Here is a 27,638-nt window from a genome sequence, read left to right on the forward strand (position 1 = left end):
TATGTGCACTATTTAAAAACTTGACAAAAGCCAAAGCTGCTTTCCTTTAGCAGTTCAGTATATATGAATTTCAGCCCCTGTTGCTGAGGGTTGGTGGAATTTGAGAGTGGGGGAGGGGAGAGAAGAACGGGAGCAAGTTTAGGAAACAAACCCACAGAGTGAACACCTGCGCCGCTATGCCAAATGAACATGATACATGTTTGTATCTTGTTACCCTAGGTCATACAGCCTGTATTAAATCTACTCATCTTGGACATTGATCTGCGTAATCTCCAAGGTCAACACTTGGGCTGAATGACCATTAACCCTCACGGTCAAGACAGCTATTCCTTGAGGCACAGTCAGAACATCTGCCCCTGATCTTCTGTTAGTGGCTGCTATAAAATACTAATCTTGCCACCATGATCAAGAGCCCATGACTAAATAGCATCTTCCTACAACTCATTTTAACAGTATTAGACACAGCTAACCTGCTATAAACCATCACACAAAAAAACTACTTCAACAAGCTCTACACAATGTACAAAGTCAGCAAACATGTCTTGATGGGTTCAAATTCTTGTTTGTTTCTTCAAATTCAGTTGTTATTTTCTGCAGTTATTGCTTCCAGCAGCCAGCTTTACGTGGCAAATGCACGCCCCGCAGGTTAAGACCTAACTTAGTTTATCTTGAAAACGTTGTCCACTGGTGAAACGCAAGCTCATATGGTACCTTAATGGAATGCAAAGCTTTTGTTGTCATGGAACAGATATTCCTTAAGCAAAATACTATGGTAACCACGTCCATCAGTGGAACATAGTCATAGCTAACATTGCCTTTTAATGAACACAAAGCTAAACTTGTCCGACAGTAAACTTCAAAGCTAAACATTTGCTTGTGGAACACAAAGCTAACATACTCCTTCAGAAGAAGTCAGAAATAAACTAAACAGTAAAATACAAATCTGACGTAGCTGTTCATGGAACACAAAGCTAAAGCAGTCACTTGTAGAACGCCAAAACGCTATCCCACAAGAACACAAAGCAAAGAATCTACTCCATCAGTAAAACACAAAGCAGATCTTGGTAGAAATATTTCAAAAAGCATGACTCTCAGCAGATAACAAAGCAAAGCATAGCTGCTTCAAACATATCAACATATACTCTTACCTTCAAGCCCACTTTTTGCATATCCCGTGTCAGTAATCCGCCTTTTGCATCTCTCCCTGAAAGCATTAAAAATCGGCATCATAATTGTTGCAAGGATACAGAACCAGTTTAATCCACAAACATGAGCCAGGTGTATATTGGGATGGTGGTTATCAGCCAATCAGAAAGCTTGATGCATTCTGTACACATATTTTATGAAGCGTATTGGACAGAAATTACAGCATAACGTTCTTCATTTCAAAGTTGCCGGCTTGCTGGAAAAATAATGAAAAAACCCCCAAAACATTCCACAAAATAAAGCCATTAAAGTATAACTGTCAAGTTCAATGAACGATATATTTTCTTTATTTTTATGACTCCATCTTTGAAGTCGGGATCATGCAATTACTATTCATTCCTTGACTCATAAACCCTTTGTTCAAACATTCATTCAAATTCCTGGAAATATGATGGAATATTTTTTCCTTTGGGTTTCATTGAATTTCACCTCAAAATCCACCAAGCACTTCCTCCAGCCCCGGCACATTCGCCACAGGAAATTACCCACAATTCCACGCCAACAAAAAGAAATTCAAGCGTTTAAACAGATCTGCATGAAGTGATTAACATCAATGACATACACACGGCAAAATATTGTATTTCATAATTAAAATTTGAACAATGCAACATTGCCCGTGAACCTAGTTAGGATTACTCAATTTCCAAATATCCAGTCATGTGTGAACGTCTTTTGTGACCCTCGTGTATTAACACTGAAGAGCCATTGAAAACCACTGGCAACGTTTAGTCAAGCCTAACGTCAAAAGGATGTAGCATATTCAATTCGAATATGTAAATTTGTCCCTCAAAATATATTCAGTAATTCGTTATTCCTATGAACAGTTGTACAGCAAACAGTATGCATGTGTCTTTATTGGGTATTGTGGTCTCCTAATTACTTCTTTGTCATGGCAAGGTTATCGAAGGGAAGAATGATGAATCCCAGGGAGAAGTGCTGGATGTTCAATAGTGATGGTCAGGTCCCCCTGAAACCCGAGCTTAGGTCAATGTTTCCTCAGAGTGACCATCTAGTTTTATTGAGGTCAGTTTGTTGATAATGCTTTCCACACAACTAATGTAATCATACCATAGATGATGGGACGATCTGGCTCACAAATGTGAGACATCTTTTACACCATTGTATGCCTCCATGCTAAAAGCATTTAAGTTTGTCTCAAATTTCATTTAAAAGCTGAAAGCTCACTTTAAACACAATACTTGAAATGATAGGGTTTTAACGAAATTGATAGATACACAAGTGGGAATTTGTTGTCCCCTAAGTACTATTAGTTCTGTGGCATTTAGACAACATATCAAATATCTCCAGCTGATGGTGAATTATCATCTCTGTGATAAATGATGCAAAACGTATCATTACAGTGCAATTACAACAGCAGCAACGTTGAAAATGGGATTTCACAATTAAACATAAAGTGAAAAATATTACAAAACTTGTAGATATAGCCTGGAACATGTATAGAGGTACTCCTTACATTTTGGGCTTTTGGGGTAGTAAATGCCTGAACATTTTCAAATTTCTTGAAGGCATTTAAGTTAAACCATGCAGTATGAACAGAAAGTTTAAGATCTTAAGGAAAGCTGTACAGGTAAGGATGACCCTATTGCCTGCTACATTGACAAGGTAAGGATGTCATCTGTGTTATGACTCCATGTCCTTCTACATTGACAAGGTAAGAATGTCATCTGCGGGATGACTCCATGTCCTTCTACATTGACAAGGTAATGATGTCATTTGTGGGATGACTCCATGTCCTTCTACATTGACAAGGTAAGGATGTCATCTGCCGGATGACTCCATGTCCTTCTACATTGACAAGGTAAGGATGTCATCTGCCGGATGACTCCATGTCCTTCTACATTGACAAGGTAAGGATGTCATCTGCGGGATGACTCCATGCCCTGCTACACACAACAATCCACAGTACATATGTTTGGTAGTGCTTAACAAGTACATATATCGATTAAAGCATCATGTGTCTATTGAAGGAACCATATGCACAAACATGCAACAACGATTGACGATATCATCAAATTCCCAAGTCCATTATCTGGTCCTGATTCAAGCATCCATCATTCACATCTAAAACTAAAATGATGAGATCAAACCCATCAGAAAACACTGAAATACTTTCTTGGAAAAGTGTTCTGACGAAATCCAGAGCAGGACTATTTGTCAGAGAAGTATATAAAATCTGGCATTTTGACATAACCTAGTCACTGTCAGGCAGACAGCAAACAGTTTACAAGAATGATAAACCTAAGCAGCCCTAGTCAACAAACACAAATCTCTAAATGTATTCAGTGCCATGCCCAAAGTCGTAAAACCACTGAGAACCTTATTGCAGATTCTTTGTCACAATAAAATCATGAATGCATGTCACACTTCAATGCCTTGTGAAATCCTCAAGCCTTTAACAAAAAGAAAGATAAAATGGTTCATTTAACCAAGTCAATCAGCAGTTTTTGTGTGAAATACAGTCTATTGCTCCTTTATCACTGACACGCTGCTAAGTATGTTGTCTTCATGGAAATGCACAATAGCTGTGAAATGCATTTGAATGGTGTGGAGTTGACAAAGACGAGATACATATCACATGTGCCTGTCTTGATAAGCCACATGTTACACATAGTGAATAAACCTAAATCAAATCTATTTCAAGTTTCCAGTAATTTCCATTTCAGTTAACAATCGTCTTTGGAGCTGATTTCAAATTCTCTGTTGTTATAGATTTCTCTTTAGTTTTGATCATCAGGATTGTGGTGTCATATGGTAGGATACTGTCTTCATGAAAACAACCAAAATGTTCAATTAAATGAACAATTTATCAAGGTAAAACTAATCCCTATGTACAAAATAACATTTTTTTTTTTATATTCCGAACATTCAACAAAAGAAAGCATGTGTGTCTTTTGGAATTGAACCTAGGTCTTTTGTGTGATGAGCTAACGCTTAGACTACAAGGCTATCCTACTCTCTCAAATAAGAACACAATAACTGATGCTTTAGTAAACATGCTCATGCAGAATTCAAACACTAAACCAGAATAAGAAAAATATATTTCATAACAGCTCAAAGAGCAATATCAATTAATATTTATCCTCACACATTAGTCATCCTAAAATATTTATTTTTACCTAATTGCCAAAGTTGGCGGGTTCCGACACATCAATAGTGATATTTAAGCATGATATTATGATAATACCTTCCTATTATGTGATGGTACAAGAATGTGCTTAATAAACCATTTGTGACTGAAGTGTAATACAATTGTGAGGCTCCTACATCAAGAGACATGAGTGTCATTATTTGCTCTAACCTCCGTTCAGCCATCATAAGCAATTAGTTCAACACAGGAGCTTAGTTGGTGGTAAATATTATGACTGGAGATTGGCCAACAGTAATTCACCAATCACCCATTCTCCACTCCCTGGGGAGAGTCCAAAGCCCAAGCTTCATGTGCTTACACTTGATTACACAGACATAATGGGTTAATTTCACTCAGAGAGCAGGATACACTTAACACTTGCCCAAACAGTTTTCTTATCTCAGAGTGTCTGGAGATGAATGGGGATGAATGCCATGTCTCATTCAACACTACAGTCTAGGGATGCTCTTGTAGTTATGTGTGTACTAGTCCCGACATATATATTGTGCTGGCCACCTACTACACCATGCCACAGTGGAACATGGTTTGGTTTGGCTCGGTTTGTAGTTTTACTCTACATTCAGCAATATTCCAGCTATATGGTGGCCGTCTGTAAATAATCAAGTCTGGACCAAGACAACCCAGTGATGAACAGCATGAGCATCTATCTACACAATGTGTCATTTTACTAAGTCGGCAAGCCACTGCACCTGTTAATCACCTCGAACCACAAACATGGAAACCCAACTATGTCTCCAGGAACTGAATTCATGTCAAGTGGTCCTTCTTTTACAATCACAAGAACAAGGCAAGGTAACAATAAGTACCATGGCTGTTGGTGCAGTGGGACCAAGGGTTGAATGCTGGGCTCTGTACACAAGACTGTGGAGGTGTTCTTGTACATACACAAAAGAGTTCCCATCCTTGTATGATCACACATATATGATTATATCTCCTCACTGTTGATAATTCAGTGGGACCAGTTAAGCAACATGGTGCTATTTTGAACCTCAATGACTTAATCATCCAAACTGTCAAAATATACATGCAATATTGTATAGGCACAGTACCTTGAAGAAGATAATCTAGTTCCCATGATTTCTGCTCCAACAATGGACCTTTTCATGTCTCAATATTATCATATAAAAATTAGTTTTTTGTTAAAAATCCCTGAAACCAAACCATAGCCCATTGTGTGGATGTGAGCAGCCTTCACATGTCTGTCTCAAATTAAAAAAATGAACCAGACCTTTCATCTTGTTCCCAATCATTTTCTAAAATGTCTAAGTTTGCCTTTCAAGCCAAGTAGCTTCCTGACCCTGTCGTGCTAACATGGTAAGCATGGTCATGCTTGCTGAAGTTACAACTTACAACAAACCACAAAGAAGTTTCTGACACCCTAACAAGCTAACCTGAGTGACCCCGAGGGTCCCTTACTGACCCCATGCACTGGAAGACCCATACATACCTCCTAAACCACTCTTGACTCTCCTGGACAGCCTCATGACCATTCCTCACGGACACTGGATGCAATGTCCTACAACGAACTGGTACTACTTAGGTCATTACCCCAAAATTCTATCTGGTCCATGTGTTATCTGGGGGATTTAAAAATTCAGTTCCGGCTAATTGCATCGCCAGCAGACAGACGTCAACTCATAACCGATGGATGTGACATTTGTTCACAGGGTTTTGTCAAAGGCATCTATGGAAATTAACATCCCCCTCCCCCAGTCATCCTTACCCTACCCCCCATCATACTCACATACGTAACATTACATGTGGCCAAACTCACCAAATTATCATCGCATAAATAGACCCAATTTGTGTTGAAATACTTATTCATGTTCAGCTCGCACACCCCAGTTCCATGTATATATGTAGATGTGCAAACATGCAACAGAACTAGCTGATCTTTAAACGAAAGCTGACATCTCATTTTCCACTAGTCTTATATCAATACAACACCATATAAAAACAACACAACACAATATCAACATAGTGAGGGATTTTATAGCAAACGTATGTACGTTGATGAAATGTTTAAAAGATTAACCAATTTGTTGTGACTTAATCATTTTGAGACAATTCTTACACAGACAGTTTCCTAGTTGTAATGACTACCAGGCCAAGATTACCTTTTGGTGAAATTCCCCTTCCACCTGCCCTCTGTTAAAGGGTTAAAACATGAGAAACATGCTCTGGATGTCTTAAAAGCACCATTCACACCAACACGTACCTCGGTAAGAGAGCACACACCAGTCATACTGATCCACTTGGTTCCATTGTTAAAGTAGAGCTAACATGCAAGCAAACAATGTCATCAATTTGAGGAAACAGGGCAATGATAAAGGACAGTAAAAAAATACTGCTTCACTTATAATGAAGTACATATTTTTGTACCAGTACAAGACCATATGATACAACATCTATAGAGAGGTGCAAATTTGTTTCGATACTATAGAAATGATTTGGTAGATGAATCAGATACTTCTCTAGAAATTCCTATACTTTGAATTTTGAAAGAACACAATGAGTCCAGTGGGTCTTACCATTTTCAGCCTAAAAGTGATGAAATATACAAACTTTCATCAAGCTAATATTTCTTTACACTGTTGTTTCCAGGTCTTTATAAGAATCTAACATGTTTGAGACTGAACTCTACCTAGGGTCTATAACGTCAAGTGACACCTGACACAAGTATGGAGGTAGTTAACACAAGCCAGAACACAAACAGCTTGCAGAGGTTGGACAGCTTCCCAAAGCTGATGTTACCAGTGTAATAAACTGTGTAGGGTTGTGCAAGCTGGGAGCCACGTATGTTCCCTGATGTAATTGCAGATGCTGCCAAATTAAATTGAAATGCTGCCAATATTTGAAAACATTGACATAATGGCTGTATCTGGCCACACCTGTCCGGTGTCTGAGGACACAAGATTGATATCACTTGCTTATATTGATGGTACAGTGATCGTAATAGAAGAGCTTGTGGACAAAAATGGGTTTAGTTAGGTTTTAGCAATACTGCACTATCGTGACGAGGACACCAGCTAATAGGTTCACAGACTTGTGGCAAATCAAACACCAGCAAGCAAATGGTAGCCACACAGCTGCCTATAAGCAACTTGTCTGAAAGTTAGTGTCAAGTATCTTTCTCAGTTGGGCTCTGCTATACTTGTTTGTATAAGGACAGGCACGTTAGGTGTCACATGAACTTCTGCTTTCAAATGTTTTCACCAGATCACGTGGCACCTGCTTCTGTCTACAGCCCACGTGTCACAGATATGGTGGCGACAGGAATGCATGGAAGCGAGAAGCAATTGTGTGGGTGTGATCCTGTTCAACACATGAACTCTTGGGGGCTTCTTGATCTTCCTTCATGTCCCTTTAGCACATTCAAGAACATACAAGCACATGTAAGCACATGTGGAGTCATCTAGTCACAATAAATCACTCTGAATCTAGCAGTAAATGGGTACCCAATAGAATGGGTAAGCACGTGTAAAAACATACTTAAGAATGCAGGGTATTGTCTTAGGTGGGTCCAAAATAATCGCTCTTGACCCAGTAGTACATGGGTACCTTGCAGAGCGATACACTAAAGTGACTTTCGTGTGCCTTACTAGCCGTTCTGAAGATCAAGTGCAACTAACCTATAGGCTAATGGGACACTTTAAACACAATATAAACAGTGGGTTGATGCATTCTAAATATCCATATAATTGTTATTGGCAAGGCCTTATGAATAACTATAGGAAATCTCAAACTTATGCAAATACAAATACAAACGGACCTATCAGTTAATGCTTGTAAACATTAAAAACAACTAAAAACTGTTTACACAGAGACAGTAAAAATATGACGTGACATTTTACCGATCAATCAGTGACATTTTTCAGAGCTTACTGTTCAGACAAATTACAACAAACTTTCAAACACAGAGTTCCAACAAACTATTAAAATCAAATTGAGGACAGACACTAATACAGTATCAGCCACAAGATGGCATGCTTAAGTAGAAGATATGTGCTGAGGTGTATAGATTTCAGAAATTGTTTGAGAGTCATGACGTTCGGGAGATCAACTCATAAACACCATGGAGAAAAGCGTTGTGAAGGAAACCATGTCAGTCTGTGGAAGCATGGACAACAGAAAAAACACATATTTGTTCATTTTGTCTTAGGTGTTATTCCTTTGATTTTGAAAATAATTAGCAAAATCAAGGGTTTGACACTTTGAGAGTGCATGTGTGTTGCAATAATATTTCACGGTAAATTTAAAACATCCTTGTTTTTTCGTCATCTGAATGTAAATCAATTCCGTCTTTCACTACCTGTGCAATTTACCAATATTATTAGAAAATCCTTGGCTATATACAGTGCCATTTCATGCTGTCTTGTTGCCATGGCAATATAGATCATATATCTTGCATCAGTTCAAACAAGATGGTGTACATAAAAACACATAGCATTGGAAGTTACACAGAGAACATCAATATTACATCAAGAGGAATGTTTTCTGTATGTTCTCTCATTGTCCCTTGTCTGCGATCAATCCTCACAAACCATCGAAGATCAACTCTTTGAGAATATGATCATGATTATCTTAACCTCTTTGAATTAGATCTTACTTCATGTTTATTTAATCTTTGCGGGATGTAATTGATATTTCATAGTCAAGGCGGTAAAGCAGGCTGTATTCTACTAGCTGGAAATGGTGGAATATTCACACTGGTTGGTGAAATGGTGAGGTGCTCATATTTGTGTAGACAATAAAACAGTGCTCACAGTGTGCTAATCCATTGCTTGTAAAAATCAAGCCTGGTCGGTAAATATCTTCATTCACTAGCCCGACTGACAAGTTACTTGTCAAGGAGTCAATTGTTTTTTATGGTATTTTACCATTCGTGCTTAGTTCCTACATTCAAATTTTAGACTAGTGAATAACTAGCCCGCTGGGAACAAAATTTGTAAACTATTTCGTGCACTGTGTCCAACAGCGATTTTGCAGAACAAGACACCAGTATCCACTGTCTATTGTAAAAACAGAACTAAAATGGTAATTGGCTGAAGCAACAGTACTACAGTCCATTGTTATGTAACCTGTCTGCACTCTACTCTTGATTGCTGTTCAGTTATAAACCATCAGGTTTGTCAGAGCCTGACATGGGTGATTGTCAGCTTCTACAAAGGTTTACTGATATAGAGGCTAAATGGGTAAGTCTCCTTTACCACTAGTTTCCAGCCATTCAGATACATTCATCATTTGTTTGAGAGGCAGTTTGGAAGTTGAAACGTAGAATATAGAACAATATTTTACGGGTTACAACTTCTCTATTTTGTGAGTGCGACATTTTGACACAGTTTCTCCTGCTAGAGAACGGTACAAAATACACATTGAAATGTCACACTGATGAAATAAAGAAGCTGTTATCCATAAAATATTGTTCTATATTGTACATTCATCATATACCCATTTCAGTGACTCGTCATCCATGCGAGTAGATGGGAGGATCTGGCAACAGTAAGATGTCTGGGAACTCTGTGATGCAGTTGTAATAAAAAAGAGACTTCTAACCAACAAAACCTCATTCTACAATCCCAACATATCAACAGATTGTATTGAATCACTAACATTAAACCAGTTACCAGAACATTCAAGCATCAGTCAGTCATAAGACAATCCAAGGACATATCACCAGAAAATCAAAGAATCAATCCAAGAACATATTGACTGAACATCCAAGAAACAGTCATTAGACAATCCAAGAACACATTGACTGAACATCCAAGAAACAGTCATTAGACAATCCAAGAACACATTGACAAACCATCCAAGAATCAATCACCGCTTCATCCAAACATCTATTCCCAGAACACAGCAGAACTAATCACCAATAACTTCCAACTTCTCACACCTCATTGATAGCATGATGTAACACAACACAGTGACAATTTTCAAGCCCATCAATCCACTGACCCACCACCCATCACCCACAAAACAAACACCCCAGCAACCTCACCTCCACCCCATTGCACACACACTCACCGTCAGAAAAGTTCTCATCCATTAATCACAGCTGTGATGAGCACTTCTCTTCCTTAATAAACTCAACCTATCTGCCACAGAGGTAACAGGTTCTCTCAACATGCCACAACCAGTCTCCCATAACACTCATGATCTGGTCACCACAATCCACCCAATGTAAATGTAATACTTCTTCTTAAATCATTAAAAACTCAACCCAGGTTTATAGTACATCCAGACACTGTGAGATCAAGGAAGTACACTTTCCTCCCAATCTTGCAACCAGCTCATGAAACTCTGCTGATAAAGACATCTGCAAGTTTTATCCTTCTTCAACTTTGTTGACAAGATGTTTACTGATATTGAGTGGAAACTTTTTACGCCTAAAAAGGAAAAACGGATGCCATTCTCTGTCATATTTGGAAGATCACACGTTGGACGTGTACTTATAAACACATTGCCTCAATTTTGATGGAATTGACACTAAATTTGGCCATATTTTTTTTCACTTTCAAACAAAATTAAAACGACATTAGAACCCCCCTCTGGTCAACCGTACTAACATAAGATGTGGAGGAAAACAAGACATAAGGTTGAAGTCTACGCTCCCTAATACGGTAAAACAAACATAACCAGATGTCTTTCAAACTCATTGCAAGCAGGCCAATTCATTGCTCACAAATTCAATTTAAAGAAACATTTTGGAAGAAAAAATAAACATCCCACTGAGATTTAGCTGTGGTCCCAACACTTAAAAGAACCAGGATCACTTTCCAGCTCACCAGGAGCACAAAGTAGGACCGGTTTTACAGCATGGCGAAAAAGTTTTAACACCAAACGTGCTTCCCTTCTCCACAGCCATGTCAATCTCCATTTATCAATTTCATTTTTTTCATGAATTCTTTGAAATTTTATAGTGTTTGACACCCAAAGGTCTAGAGGACACCATGTGTGCAATGTATTTGACGTTAACCATGAACACACTTTGTACTGAATTTCGTTGGCTCTGACAATCTGTGACTTTTAGCAATAACTCATTCTTTATATTGATGCAGATGCTGTATTGATATTCCCTTGGTACATATATCTGCTCAGTGATATATATATATATATTTATAGATGCATACATATATCATTCCATTCTATGCACATCATCATGCTTCTATTATATTGATGCGCAAATTTGCAAAAAACAGATGTACAGGATGTTTGTATGTTTACTAGCACAACACAAGTTGGGATGGTTGGTTGGTGGCTAAGGTGTTCGCTCAATACACTTAGACTTGCTCACAACATGGGTAATACATACCCAGCTCTATCCTGTTCGGCTACATGATACAGTTGGATTGTTGCTGTCGCTCAGTATTGTCAGCTGAGATAGCAATCTACACCAAACACATATCATTCCCCTAACATCACCTACAACGTTCTTCATATACCATAGGGATTAGAACCCAGACTCATAATGGGGCGAACCAACCATTCATCCACTTGCCTATCATGCAGGTCTCAGAATGGTCAAGCCACAAAAGCAGATGTAAAACATGAATCAAAAGTCCTGACAATCGTCTTTCAGAAGTCAAACTTTCACCATCATGCTAAAACTAACTCTCCAAGAGAGTCTTTTTGTGACATTGTATTTACCACAAAACCGCCTCTGTATGACAAAACATGATGATTCAAGCAGCATTGCAGTATGAGGAAAATGGCAGTACCGAGTCTATAGTCATCACAGTCCAGCATTGGACCAAGTCACGCATTTTCCTGTGTGGACTCAAAACCAATGGATGCCTAATAAAATATGTATCACTTAGGAATAGATTGTATTGGAAGCACAGTCTAGCATGATGTGCATGAAACATAATCAATGCACGTGCGCCCCGCGCTTGCACAGAAGCCCAGTGCACATCAACTGGATGAAGCGTTGCATGCATCAGCAGGCAGTTGGGCAGGATACGGCTACTGATGTTCATCAGACCCTGTAATTCACACTGCAGATGAAGACAAAGAAATACATACTGAAATGAACGTTCTGAATAAGATATGCAGCGGTATGCATCTTGAGTAAAGATCGTGATGGTGCGGCCTTGAGGGCGGAGTTAGGAAGGTCATGTTGACATTGTCATGGTGGCATGGTTGTAGGGGTGTGGTTAAGATGGCTGCATCGAGGAAAGTCATGATGACATTGTCATGGTTACATTGAAGATAGCCCCAATGGCATCGTCATGATGGTTATGGTGAAGATGGTCCCCATGGCATTGTCATGATTGTTGTAGCGAAGATGGTCCCCATGGCAACATCATGGTGGTTACAGTAAAGATGGTGCCCATGGCAACGTCATGATGATTACACTGAAGATGGTGCCCATGGCAACGTCATGATGATTACAGTAAAAATGGTGCCCATGGCAACGTCATGATGATTACACTGAAGATGGTCCCCTTGGCAACATCATGGTGGTTACAGTAAACATGGTTCCCTTGGCAACATCATGATGGTGACAGTAAAGATGCACATGATGGCATGGTTGTTATAGCAACACTGATAAGATCCGTGAAGGCATGTCTATGATGTCATGTCATTATCAAGGATTTTCATGATGCCAAGCTTCTGATGACATGGTTGTTGTTGAAGGTTATGATGTTGATACAGTGAACAACATGGCTCAATTTTACATGGACATTTCCTTGTTTCATTGCCATGAACCACCTCAATAAAACAAATACATAACTTTAATCAATATTTATCACACAGAAAGGCCATGCTAACAATAAGACTGAACACATTATTGACAGTGAACCATAAAGATGTGAATGATTAATATCAGACTCTGGACGCTGGATGTGGGAGGTGGAGTCGCCTTGTAATTAAAGCGTTCACTCATCATGCTAAAGATCCTGGTTTGATTCTCCACATTGGTACGTGTCGTATGCATGTTTTTGGTGTATTGGTGGGATACTGCTAAAAACAGTGTAAAACTATACTCACTAGATGCTAGCAGTTTGCTGATGCAGCATTTTAAAAAGAGTATGTTCCACAAATAGCACAAAAATTAATTGGCATGCTTGTTCATGTGTTTTTGACAGGTGAGTGATGGTGCCACCCTCTGTTTCATAGTGATTCATAAACACTTGCAACAGATAGAATAATACAATGGCTGACTTGACTCTTAAACTTGATACAGGGAATGCTTTTTATATTGTGTTTAGTTTCTTTAATGTGATCACTGACATGGTTCTTGTTGCCAATTTTTTGTTATTTTCTGTTGTTTTTTCTTCTTCTGTTTTTCACTTGTGTAAAGTGCAACCAGCTTACAATGGCTAATCTCACATGGCCAAAGGTTTGTGTGTAGGAAACAAAACTGTACCTTGAACAATTTATCTCGTATTCCTTTAGAAAAAATGACAAAGGAAATTTAAACATCAAAGCAAATAAATAATATGGTATTATTCACTGAATGCTGAACCGTCAATGGAAGTGAAATTTGTACAACTGTTTACTTTGTACTAATGCCATTATGCACATACACATTTAAAGGTTCAATGAAATAAGTACTATTCCAGTTCCAGTGCTGAAATCATTTGCAAAGGATCAAATCAAGTTGTGCCGAAATATTCCCTGATAACTGAAGAATTAAAGAGAACCATACTGCCTCAGCCACATGGCAAGAGTCTATACTACGTTCCACATGACTAATCTGAGAGAAGTGCCAGGCAAAGTTGACAAGGGTAACTGATGATTAATAATAGTTTTCCTGTAAGTAGTATAATGGAATTATTAATGAAATGGTACTGCGCTGACATTGCTGACGTCCCTCCGGCTCGCAAGAGACAGTTTTAATTATTGGGATCATGGCAGGTATTAATAGGTGAGCAGTCTTCAGGAGAATACTATCTATTAAATATTGACATCTTTGCATAATATGCCATGGATGTGTTGATGAAATTCTATAGAAGAAGCTTTCAGTGATCAACAAAGAAGAAAACTTGCTCTTTGTCTGAGTCTTTGTTCAATTCCAAGTTTCAAATGACACACACATCATTGCGCAAAACCATTGCACAGTCAGTAAATAATTCATGCTGTTTAGAACAATACATGACTACATGGGTGTTTAGAAGCATTGTGTTGAAAATAAATCATTAAAATTCATTTGTTTATAACTTGAGACACCATCTAACTGGCAAAACCTCAAACACAATGAAAAACACCCTTACCTATAACCACATTTGATTGGATGAAGCCTGTCCATCTGCCTTCATGCACTTTGAACACTACCCATGATGCAATGCAAACACCAAATTACGGTTAACCTCAGCTATGGAGAGGGTAAATAAATCCTGAGTATATCCCCATACGCATGCCCGCTGACAAGTTCCATCCACTTTACACTATGACTCCTGGGACCTTACAGCAGGTCTATGTTGAGTTACATGTTAGCGGCTAACAACTAATCCTAACTAACATACATGAGTTTTATTTGTCTTACTTCCAACTTGTCCTTGGGCTAAAAGCTATGCCAGTACTCTCATTGTGATGGATGCAAGATTGGCCTAGACTCAAGCCATTGCTTGTCAGAGGGCTTTTAGCACCCTCCAGATCAATTCTTCTCTCAATGGGAGTTTTATCTAAGTTTATACATGGTTCTGCAATAAATGCAAACTGTTTTGTGGGAAAGTATTCGACTCGGCTGACCGTAACAGAGCGAACACTTCCTTTTTCTTGCTTGTAGGAGACCATTTGCAGGGTGACCTACTGCGGTTTAATTGCGTGAATTCATAGATTTTGAACTCAGGCATTACAGGTAAATTAGAAGTTCCATTTATTACAGAAAAAGTAAAGCACGATTCCAGTTGGATGCTTCCAGACATGTAGACTATAAACTATGTACAACTGACAGCTGATGATGCTGAAACTTGGCCAAAGCTTTACATTCTACTCTACTTGATGGCAAAACATGTGTTTGCCAAAGAGAAAGTTGGTAAAAACAGTGTTAAAACCCTTTCAATAATCATGAGAAATATCTTGTAAATGAACATTATTAGTGAATAAATCACCATCAAACTTGTGGTGACACCAACTGTTCACAACAATATGGGCATGTCCCGTTCCTGACATTTTCACAAACACATACAAAGACAAGGCAATGTTATTTTTGAGTCTTTCATGTCACGGCAAGTGGTCATAAGATTCAGATGTAATTATCTGGTGAACAGACAGAATATTATCAACGCAATGTTGTTGAGGATCCTGCAAGTTATCTAAAAGTACTGACCCGCCTTCCACTTCTTAACTCCGTTGTTCTTACAAACAATTGTTTCTAACCTTTGAGCTTCAACCTGGGAACCAAAAACATAACACAGACCCAAATGACCTAGATGATTCGATAAAACAATGTTCTTTTCAAGACTTTAAGAGAAGATTCTTCTCAAGAATCAATGGGATGAAGAACCATAAGAGCAGTTCATCAACAACCAACTGAAAAGATGATTAGATAATAGGTTCTATCCATTTTCCTTAAAAACAACAGAGAGCACACTCTCCATAAAAGGAAACAAGACGAGTTCTTCCTCAAGAACCATGGGTGAGGATGTTCACCTCAAAACCCAACCAGATGAGATGAGAATCTCCTACAGGATCAACAAAAGCTTTCAAGATCAAACAACTTTCAATGATCACTCTCTGCTCTATACACCTTTCCACCCAACCTATGACATTCACATGGGAAACATACTGACAATAAAAACCTGGACTGAGAAACAATCACGCACCTGAACAGGAAGTGGAGGGTTATCTCCCCTGACACAAGGTCTGACACATTTACACAATGTTGTCAGATGTTATCTCAATACTTCATTTTATCTATGCCATTTGTGCCTGTTCACATAAATTTCAAGTTTTCTTCTGAAAGGCTAGCTCCAAGGCTACCATTTGCAAACATAATGTCTCTTCATGCAATCATGGCTCTGATAGGCCACCATCACTGTGCCCTGAAATGATCACCACAGTTCAACTGCAGTAGGATTTGTCATCAATTTGCACAAATTTACCATCCAGAGTCTGATGCTTTTACTGTGATAAGCCTCAAGCATATCACTAGTGACACAAAATGACATCTAATCGACAGAGACGGTTAATATGAAAGTATTTATCAGTCGGTCACTGAGTCTATAGCCATTAGCAGTCTGTCATTGTCTGGATTGAGATCTGATACGCTATACATATTTATACCACGCCTCAAGCAGTTGTACATTGCGCAAGCATCGAGTTCATGTCAACAGGTATTATAAGATTGATGCATTATCAATCAAACAAAACTTCTATTGTCTGATTTAAATGAATGGTGTCAAATATTCACAAGCTGTCAAAACATGTGACAAAATCATTATTTCCCTAAGAAAAATTTTAAATACTGACTCAAACCGAGTTGCGTTTTTGCACTGGGTTTGGTACATTTGTTACTATAATTACAAGACCAACATTCTACAATATATACTGATGGGAAACAAATAAGGGAAAATGACTTCATGGCAGTGTTCCTTTGTGTATTTTCTGATTTCCTTTCTCATAGCTATTCAAAGCTGCTGATAAAAACTTGAAAATATTCAGGTTTCTTAATTTGTTCCTCTGTGTAAATCTTAATAAGGTGTTTCCCTGTGGAGGCAAGGCACACATGGCACCTATGAACATGCAGGGTACAACAGGCCTTCAGCAAACCCTTACTTGCCACAAAACGTGACTGTTTGTCATAAGAGACGACTAACGGGATCGGGTGGTCATGCTCGCTTGCTTGGTTGACATGTCATTGGTTCCCAACTGGTCCAGACTTGATTATCTACAGACTGCTGACATGTAGTTTGAATATTGCTGAGTGTGATGTAAAACTAAATTCACACACTTACTCAAAGGACATGTGGAGAGAAAAGAGAGTCCAAGGTAGATGAAATCTTTTATTCTTTACTTGAGTTATTAATGTCATGTCACTGGTCATGCTTAGAAGTCCAATTACCAAATGAGTGTGAGTGTGAATGTGAGTGTGAGTGTGAGTGTGAGTGTGAGTGTGTGAGCATGCGTGTGAGCGTGAGCGTGTGTGAGCATGCATTTGAGCGTGAGTGTGACCATGAGTGTGTGAGTGTGCATGTGAGCGTGAGTGTGTGAGCCTGCGTGTGAGCGTGAGTGTGAGTGTGAGCGTGAGTGTGAATGAGTTTAGTTCTATGCCACTTTTCACAACATTCCAGTATGGCAGGGACCAACAGAAATAGGCTTCACACATTGCACCCATGGGGAGAATCAAATTCAGGTTTTCAGCACAATGAGTGACACGTCAACCATCTTTCTACCCCACGATCCCAACACCTGGGGAAAGAATTTTGCATGTAGATAAAAGAAAATTACCACTGACACTCGGATGATGATCATATTTGTTACCAAAATAGAAATACAGGTAAAATGTAACATACAACAATTGTGATAAATGACATGACACAGAATGTAAATAATGTGTGTTTACATTTAATTGCATATGGATAGGATGTAATACTTCATCAAAACAAGACACAGAGAAATATTACCATGAATATTATGAAACTGTTTGGCATGAGTAATGATTATACTGCCAGATATGTTTTAACAAATGGAACAATTCATCCGCAGCCATTACGCCTTCTCTATCTCAACTGACAAAAACATCATATTGACATGTAACTGTTCAATCACAAAACATAACATTTAACAGGACAAAGTATGACATTTCCTCTATGAACTAAAGTTTATTTCAAGGTGTGACATGGGCGGTTTGGTGGCTTTGTGGTTAAAGCATCCACCAGTCACGCTAAATCCCTGGTTCAATTCCCCATATGGATACAATGTGAGAAGCCCATTTCCCGTGCTGCCTGTCGTGACATTGCTGGAATGTTGCTAAAAAGTGTTACATGTTCTCGGTAAATAGCTTTACTTTGAAAAAAACATGGAAAAACATATTGGCATGTGCAGACCCTTCCTCAGAGCTGGGTCTTTTTTTCTCTGTGAAAATATGACCTATTCTGAAGAAAATATGGTATCAAACCAAAGAAACACAACAAACCAAGGAAAAACACAATATTATCAATATAACATGTGCCACTGGTGCAAACTACTTTCCTAACAGATAGCTCAGAGAGTTTCGGACTGATAAAGCATGCTGGGTTTGGTCGTCATCGGGGCCATCAGCTGATACCACTTGTTCATAATTCATGAAAAAATATAATTTAGCACATTAAACATAATCTTTAGATAATTTTGCTACTTTAATTTTTTTTCAAACTTGATAAATATACCATATTATTCATCCATGTGGTTAGTGATTAAGATAAGTTGTGTGTGTGGTAGTGTAGGCTGGGAACAGGGTTCAGTCATTTGTAAATGATACTGGCACTGATAACCTTTCCTAAATGTGCACACTGAGATAACTTTTTTTTGACAAATCTTGGCCTATTCATGAAAACTACATTTGGCAAAATTGTCATCAGACCATTTTCTTGTGATTATTATTAGAGTGATTTTTGTTTTCAAAAACATAAAATACTTTTCATTCAAAATATATTTAACGCTGTCATTTTCAGTATGGAAGATGTCTCATATTTCCAACCCTGAGCAACATTGGTATAATATGTTCCATTTACATATACATAATTGACTATGTCTGTACACCGTGTCTCAAAAGAAAACAATCCAAAACAAAGACCATTACTCATGTCTAGAAGTCGAAAAATTATGCACTTGAGACGCATAAAATGTAAAATTTATACAAAAGAGCATTTTGGAACAACTTAATCCACAGGGGAAAGATTTTTCCAACATTGTTTCCAGACAATCTTTGAATATTCCCTCAAGTTGTTTGTATGCATATATGAGAAACAATTAGTTAGGCTACCACTGATGCAATGAATGGTCCCTAAGAGAGCATTCAGTTACAACATGTTGACAAGTCACCATTGTTGGGATACTTCAGAATGACTGATTAACTTGGCAACTATAAGACATTCATTTCTTGATACGGTTAAGTTATACATATACAGAGACTAAGAATTAGTCAAGGTTGAACATACAAATTTTTACAGTTTTAGTTTTTTGGCTAATTATTATTGAAACATCTGTAGCCCTACAAACTGTTTATGCCATTCTTAACACACTGACTACAATAAAAACTAAGAATTCTTAGGGCTATGAATGTTTCGAGACTTAGGGCCCTGTATTATGTTCAAGTTAAATGTTCCTACACACAACAACATGAAGTTGTCCAGATCTCAGTGAAAGTTCCCATCTTTCTATGGTCCTTTCAGGTTTTCCCCAGGATAGAAATGTTGGTCAATTCATGTCACTCACTTAATTATTCAGGTGTTGGAGCCAGACATGCTCCTATCAAACAGCTGAGAATGTGTCAATTTCATGTCCATTTCATAAATAATAAAACATACATGTCACATGGCACAACAGTCCCCTGCAGATAAACATCTGGCTCTCTCTGATTGTCGCAATATGCTTCTAATCATTGTCCTCACCTACTCACGGTAATGTCCCCATTTTACACATTCGTATTTTCACACAATGAAGAAAGTTAATTATTGAAAATTTCAGTTCCACATGACTGACCTGTAAAGTCAGCTGTGAGTCTTATTAATCTGCTGGAGCATATCTTCTGATCTCTCATTCTGTACATCTGCGTGTTACTGAAAGGGGATTACAGCTGTTGTACAGTACAAAAGAGACAATACAATAGAAATACAACACAATAACCAGAACTGCATCCCTTGCTGACTAATCAGCAAGATAGCAAGATTTACTGAGAAGCCCTTCCTTTGCATGTGCTTGTGATGGCGCCTCTTTTGGTCCAGGATATGCTTAACTTTTGAGTAATGCCATTATCATCACTGTGAGGTAATGATTCATATTAACACATGCTGATAACAAAGTATGATTATGGAGAGGGTCTTGGGACCGTTATTTACATAATATCCCACAATTCTATTGTGCATCTCTATTTCAGCAGATAAGGTCATGAAATATTTACACAAAATACCAACAACAGATTCAAACACACATTTTTCAGCTTCCTCAACCCCAACCAGGATGACTGGTGATTAAATGATGATTGATGACTGCATGATGTCTTAATATTTTCGTATTGAGCATCACTGGTTGTCAGATGAGCCTCAATTCACAACAGCAAGCATCAGGAACTGTTCCACACATCCCTAAAACTTACAACATCTAGTACATCCCACCATTCCAAATGTTGTACATTGGAACACTGGAATATTGGAACACTGGAATATTGGAACAATGGAATGCTTCCCTGCCACTTTAAATCATGTTTACCCATACCTAACACCAAAACAAGGGGAGGTAACTCCACTCCAACCTCCTTTCCACATCCCAGGGGGTGTGACTTTAAAAAACAAAACCCTTGCCAAAATTCTACTCCCACATTACAGCTTATAGAAGCGTGTCACTTTTGACAAGGCCACTGTGATGGGATGCCGATAATATATAATTAATACGATCACCCTACACTGAGAAAAGATGATAAAAGGGACATAGATAGCCGATAAACTTGACCAAACAAAAACCCATCCAAGGATAGCAAAAACATCCTCTGGTTCTTTGTAAACTGCCTCCTTGGAGAAACATAGATCTCCAATGCTGACAATTATTCCATAGTTGAGACCGCTTTGTTAGCGGAGAAACTGAAGAAATGTTAAAGATGGTGCTTGGGGTAGATAAACCAAATGTTTTCGTGATTGTTTTGGCGAGATATACAACATAATACAGTCAAGACCGTGTCTCCATTTTAAACCAATATCATTGTTGTGCTATTTATTGACTTAAACATGTTGACAATGCATGAAAGAAATAGAGATATGTACTGCTTCGTGTTGTTGTTTAGACGTCAGCTATCAGACAAGTAAACATCCGTTTGCTTGACGTAAGTTGATTTCTTACATGCAAACTACTGGTTATGAGAGTTCACAGAAAAATGCATGTTCCAGCATATGCTTCCAAAATCGGAAGTATGACATTATCAATGGACAAATCTGTCACATTGGAAGCAGAAATCAATATCATTCATGTTTAAACATTTCAGGTCCATGTGGAAAGTGCACTTTTTCATCAAAACACAACTGCTTTCATTGCAATTCAAGAACTGCATGCAAAAAAAACCAAAAATGTCAAGCAGTTTCATTTGAAACATATCCACATTTGAATAAGTTTTCTGCAGACCAACAGCATATTCTGAGATAAACGTATTCATTTTCTTATTTTTACTTCTCAAATTCTATTACATTTCAGATAGAATTTCATTGCAAAAACCTGTTGATATTTAGTGACAATGATACTGAGCAAATGTCTAGGCCTGTGTGGTCTCCCCATCTGCCTTGCATGTCATCAGCTCACTTACTGCAACCAAGACTTCAAAACCTTGAAAAATAAATTTGGTATCCTTCCATCTAAAACAGTCAAATGCATTTTCTGTGTTATGTTGGAACAAAACACCAACAATTTCAACTTAATTGAGTTAGAAATGTTTAAAAATAACATTCCTGTGTTACGATTTTCTCACGTTGCCCAAAAGGTCGTGTTGGCAATTCTAACAAAAAAATACAAACCCAGCCAAAAAATTTAAACTTGATTTGCCAAGAACTTAAAGCTGACTAATAGAGATAAGCAACTTGCCTACAAATATTTGGCGAAAAAATTGAACAGTTTAAAAACTAAAACCAAGAAACTGAGCCTTGCTATTTTTTTGTGAAGATTTACTGCAAATGGATCAGACCCCCAAAAACGCCTCTTCGTTTTTTTCAAAGTCCTAAAAGCAAAACCTAGCACTGCAGTAAGCAACTTGCCATAATAGGTCTAATCACGTTTGATTCTAATGGATTAGTGAGGTTAGGTTTCAATGTAGAGAAACATCTAGGGACATCCCCAGCGAACTATCACATTAAGATTTTATCTGTCAGATAGCATAATGGGCTGGATCCATCGTGAAGTGACCTGAGGTCATTCCCGTTCCATCAAAGCTGACCGTCCAAGGAATTACAACTGTGATGCTTTGATGTGTGGCTTGTTCTAGCTTCAGAGCCACTAGTATTAGGTCTTCTTCATCTGACCACCTTACATCAGTTACAAATGTAACTTCAATTTTCTATTTGTGTTTACATGTAGGTGGGCATGTGGCTGGGACAGATTGTCACATACCTGTAATAACATCAAAGTCTACCTATTCTTCTGAAGGACAATGGGGCAGTGGGGTGTCCTAGTGGTTAAAGGGTTTGCTTGTCACACCAAAGAACCGGGTTTCATTCCCCTCAGGCGTACAATGTATGAAACCCATTTCTAGTGACCCGCACCATGATATTGCTGGAATATTGCTAAAAGCAGCATAAAAACTCACTCACTCACTCCCTCTGAAGGAAACTAGCATCATGGATGATTTTTCAGTAAGATTTCCTCTACCTACATATTACACTTTGTCTCAAGACAGTTTCAAGACATTTCAAGACACAAACACTAATCCTAGTTATGGAAATGGTAAACTCCAGGCATAAAGTGGACATCAATTTTTCCAGATGTACTCATTCTCAAAGCTACTTCACCACCCTTTCTCTACCTATCTCTTTCTCACTCAACACCCATACCCCTTCCTCCCCTTCCTCCAGAGTCCAATCCTACCGTTTCCAATTCCTGGAGTAAGTTCAGACATAATTTGCTTCTTTCAACACTATTCCACACCTTCCCCCAAGAGGAAACACGATCCAACATTCATATATTCCTTGCCAGATAGGCACACATCCTAGGTCAAAGGTCACAGACAGAACACCTTAGCTCTATCAGCTCTGCTCATCAAAACCTAATCATTATTAATCATATTTGGTGTAAATGTTCTATATTCGCCATAGCAAACATCATCACATCCATCAGACTATCAGCAAGGTCTGGTTCCCATGGCTGCCGTCTGCGCCTACCTTCTCTGGTTTTGACATCATGGCAGACTCAGCACTGACCACTGACCTGGACAGAATCTAAACAATCTCAAACTAGAAATAATCATCCATATTTAGAAGAATTTATTGTTTGGAAACATAAATCTAACCCCTGTCCCTTGTATGTTGACACAAAATTAAAAGTTGGTCAAAGAAAACATGGTGACAACAGCTTCAAGAACTACGCTAATATATCACAGAGAAAGAAAGTCCTGAATGCCATACATTACATTAACTTAGTGCTAAGACAGCTTAGAAAACCTAGCCAGGTTGTTAAGCAAGTGGTACCATGATTAGGTTTTGTGGAAGGCAATAACAGTTATAGTCACAATGTCCCAATTCCTGCTGCACACCAAACTGTAACATCATCTGGATTCCAGTGAGAATGGCGCCAATGGAACTGACACTGGTCACAACAGACAACCAACTTGACCTGGAGGACAGAATGAGTGACCAGGAAGCTGGACTGTAGATTGTTGCTTTCAATATTGACCACAGGATTGTGTAGTCAAACTGAAGTATTCACAAGCTGCCCTTGTATATTGGGAATATTTCTGAGTGTGTGATAAACCAAATACTGACTCAGTAATGGTGTATAATGTGACCAAAATAGTTGTCAGTACATCACCAGTTCCATCAATTTTGAATTCTGCACTCAAGGCCAACATATAAAATCTTCAACATAATACTTCACAGTTAATAATAGCAAAGGTCACACCTCTTGTCATGCTAGTGCTTTCACATCCACAAACAACAAATGTAACAGAACAAATATATTATTTAGTGATCACCACTTTAGAGCCACTTCAGAACCAAACTGATACATACAAAAAGCTTTGGTGATCACAAACTCAAAGTTCAGTTATGAAGCAATTCTAAAATAATCTGGAGGATCGATTTTCGAACCCAAACGGGGAAAATTGAGCTCATTCCATGTCAAAACAATGGAGTACACTCCCTTAGGACAGGGCTCAACAGCAAATAACAGTCACAGTGTTGGTGAAGTCTTGGCTACCACAAGCAGGCTAAATCAAATTTCATTAATTGTCATCCGAATAAAACAGATTCAGCAAGAAGACATTTCAATTAATTTGAGCAGGGTATGAACAGTAATTCTTTCCTGCCTGACAATAGTGGAGTTTATGAATTATTAATTTTTGCCCAACACAGAGAGTGGATAAGACCAAACAGGGGCATTGACTGCTATCTAGTCTCTATTGTTTTCCGGGCTAACACAGTGTTATTTTATCATTAGACCAAGCGCCCTGGGAGAAAAAGACACATCCTCTACACATATTGATAATATTTGAACTTTTTTCTCGTCAATATCCCACTCTTGGTTTAAGAGATTAAAAACATGACATTATTAAATTTGGACATGTCACATGGCATTGTGCCTGGTGACCAACCAGTCACATATGTCACAGTTTTGGTGCTTGCCTTGTTTGTTCAACAAAGTACTTTTCTCTGTTCTGTTAAGTCACCATGAACATTACATTGTGTTCTCTTCTTTAATATTTTTTCCCTTACAGACTTCTCTATTCTATTAGACATGTTACCCAGCAACGGTGGGTTGATGCTTACTTAGTTTGTGTGGATAAATTTGAAACGGTTTCTCAAATTGTGTTGTAGATCAGACACTGTTTCTGAACAGTTGTGTAGATCTAGAAATGCTTCTGAAATAGTGTTATGGATCTAAAACTGTTTCTAAATAGTGCTATGGGTCAAAAACTGTTTCTAAATAGTGCTATGGATGTAAAACTGCTTCTAAATAGTTCTAAAACTGTTTCTCAACAGTGCTGTGCATCTAAAATTGATTTTAATTTGAGCTATGGATCTAAAACTGTTTCCAAATTGTTCTAAAACTGTTTCTAAACAGTGCTGTGGATCTAAAACTGTTTTCAAATAGTGCTGTGGACCTGAAAAATACCTCTGAATTTAGGACAACAAAAAGTTCCTAAACTTGATATATTTCCCAAAGTGCCTCCCAATGTTATAGTTTAGAATCAGTGCTAAATGCCTGTATGGTCTGCTGGGTAAAATGAAACATTTTAAAACATTGCAAAAAAATACAAATGTATTTCAACAGAGGGACCTCTCTTGTACCAAGTAGATCTTCATTCTGCTATGAAAGCATTTCTCAGAATGGTTAAAATATGACATGTTCCTCTCAGATACAACACCTTATTTCCATTCTCCTCCACAAACTCCTCGCACTCCTCCACCCTGCAGCACTCAGAGAGTGGCCGATTGTCTCAATTCTACGTACACCACTCGTTTTAGCATATTGCATTCAGACGAAGAAGTACGCTATATGAGTCATATATTGACCAATTTTGGCAAAGAGCACTTCTTCGTCTTCATTCATTACCACTGACAACAGGACCTGTCAATTTCAAACTTTGCGGCAATCAGCGGCAAACATTGCTTTTGTCTCGTCTGTGAGATTTCAGTCCTGTGACACCCAGTTGCGCATCTCCCACAATGCACCAGCCCTCTCGCCATCTCGCATCGAGATGTAAACTATCGAACAAAATGGAATTGATTTGTATAATGAGAGTCGAGATCACAGCTAACCATTTGTGCTGTGCACCCTGCCTGGTGGAGGAGCCATGGAGCTGCGGCAGAGCCAACGTGGAGCCAGGCCTGCGTGGCCATGCAGAAAGGCCCTTGAAACAAGTCCTCACATTGATTGTTTCCCAACATGTACACGGCAGTACTAGCAGGAAATCACCAGCTATTGTCTATGCTGGTGGGGCTAAACAAACCTTCTCATCGCCAACAATAAAATCGGTCAACAATTTTCACTACACGCGTAATGATGATCATTACATTAGCTGTCGACTCCAACTGGTGAAACTTTCTCCAAGAGTCGTGTACAAGATCTCTCCAGAATCAACTATTGTTGGTTTATAGATAAACACAAATGAACGGTGAGCATTATTCCATCAATATTTTCAATTATGACGCCTGTATGTCAACGTTGGTCCATCTCTCCTCATCTGCTCTGCAAGTGGGATGGCAGGGTGCCGCACCACTCACGCTTCTGTAAGCTTTGCTGTTTGCTCTTTCTTTAGGGAGGAAAATGGATTTTGTAACATGCCATTGATGTAGATGTTTTTGCTGTGATTCTATGCATGAGAAGATTCTCTAAAACATAGATGGCTATCCCAGACACAGACAATGATGTCCTCCTGTACAAAGCTCTAGACAAATATTGACAAAGTTAATTACATGATACAACATCAGAGGCTTGGAGAAAATGTATAATTAAACCTTTCTTTACATCTGTAGAGAGTACTTGCCATGAGGAGTAGTCATTGATTGGATAAAAGTGTGAGTCTGTGGGGTGAGTGAGTGGGTGGATGGTGGGTGAGTGAGTGGGATGGGTGGGTGTATGTGTGGGTAAGTGAATGAGTGAGTAGGTGATGCGAGTTGGAGAGGTGAGTGAGTGGGTGGATGGTGGGTGACCTAGAGAGTGGGCGCAGTGAGTAGGTAGGTGGGTAGGTAGGTGAATGAGTGGGGTGACTGTGTGGGAAGAGTGAGTGGGTGGATAGGTGAATGAATGGAGTGACTGTGTGGTTAGAGTGAGTGGGTGGGTAGGTGAATGAGTGGGGTGACTGTGGGAAGAGTGAGTGGGTGGGGGTGCCAGTGAGGGGTGACTGTGGGAAGAGTGAGTGGGTGGGTAGGTGAATGAGTGGGGTGACTGGGGAGAGTGAGTGGGTGGGTAGGTGAATGAGTGGCATGACTGTGAGGGGAGAGTGAGTGGGTGAGGGAGCCAGTGAGGGGTGACTGGGAGTGAGAACGAAAGTGCAAAAGCAAATAAGCAGGCAAAATCTTATGCAAGTGTAAGTCTCCTAAAAATACTTTTGCATTGTTTTGAAGTAGTTACCAGGAAACCACAATATATCACTGAAAGAGACTTGAAAATGAGAAACAATGTTTGTTTTTGCTATACATCAATTTCAAAGTAACAAAATAAACCTCAAAATACAAAATAAATCAGTATCTTAAATAAACCACCTAGGCAACCATATTCCCTTAAAAATAAAGCATAACAGCAAGTGTCTTAGAAACACAACCATTTATACATAGCTTGCTTCATTAGATTATCTCAACACTATAGATAAAGAAAGCCTTCCTTTTAATGTCCCTGAAAGCCCATTTTCTTGTCACTATTCTATCCACAGGGATCCAAACTATATATATATCACTTCAAATCTGACACATATCTGTTTGAA

The 27,638-nt window shown here is 38.6% G+C and overlaps 1 protein-coding gene across 6 annotated transcripts in view; it reads right to left on the minus strand.

Annotated features, from left to right (window-relative positions):
* LOC137291609 (roundabout homolog 2-like) overlaps positions 1–27,638 on the minus strand; it is a 284,596-nt gene that overhangs the window by 241,620 nt on the left and 15,338 nt on the right. For all 6 annotated transcript variants that reach the window (XM_067823018.1, XM_067823057.1, XM_067823051.1 and 3 more), the window contains exon 2: positions 1,149–1,204. The gene's annotated coding sequence lies outside the window, so the exon portion shown is untranslated. The remainder of the gene's footprint in view (positions 1–1,148; positions 1,205–27,638) is intronic.

Source organism: Haliotis asinina, chromosome 1 (assembly GCF_037392515.1).
Source record: "Haliotis asinina isolate JCU_RB_2024 chromosome 1, JCU_Hal_asi_v2, whole genome shotgun sequence".
NCBI lineage: Eukaryota > Metazoa > Mollusca > Gastropoda > Lepetellida > Haliotidae > Haliotis > Haliotis asinina.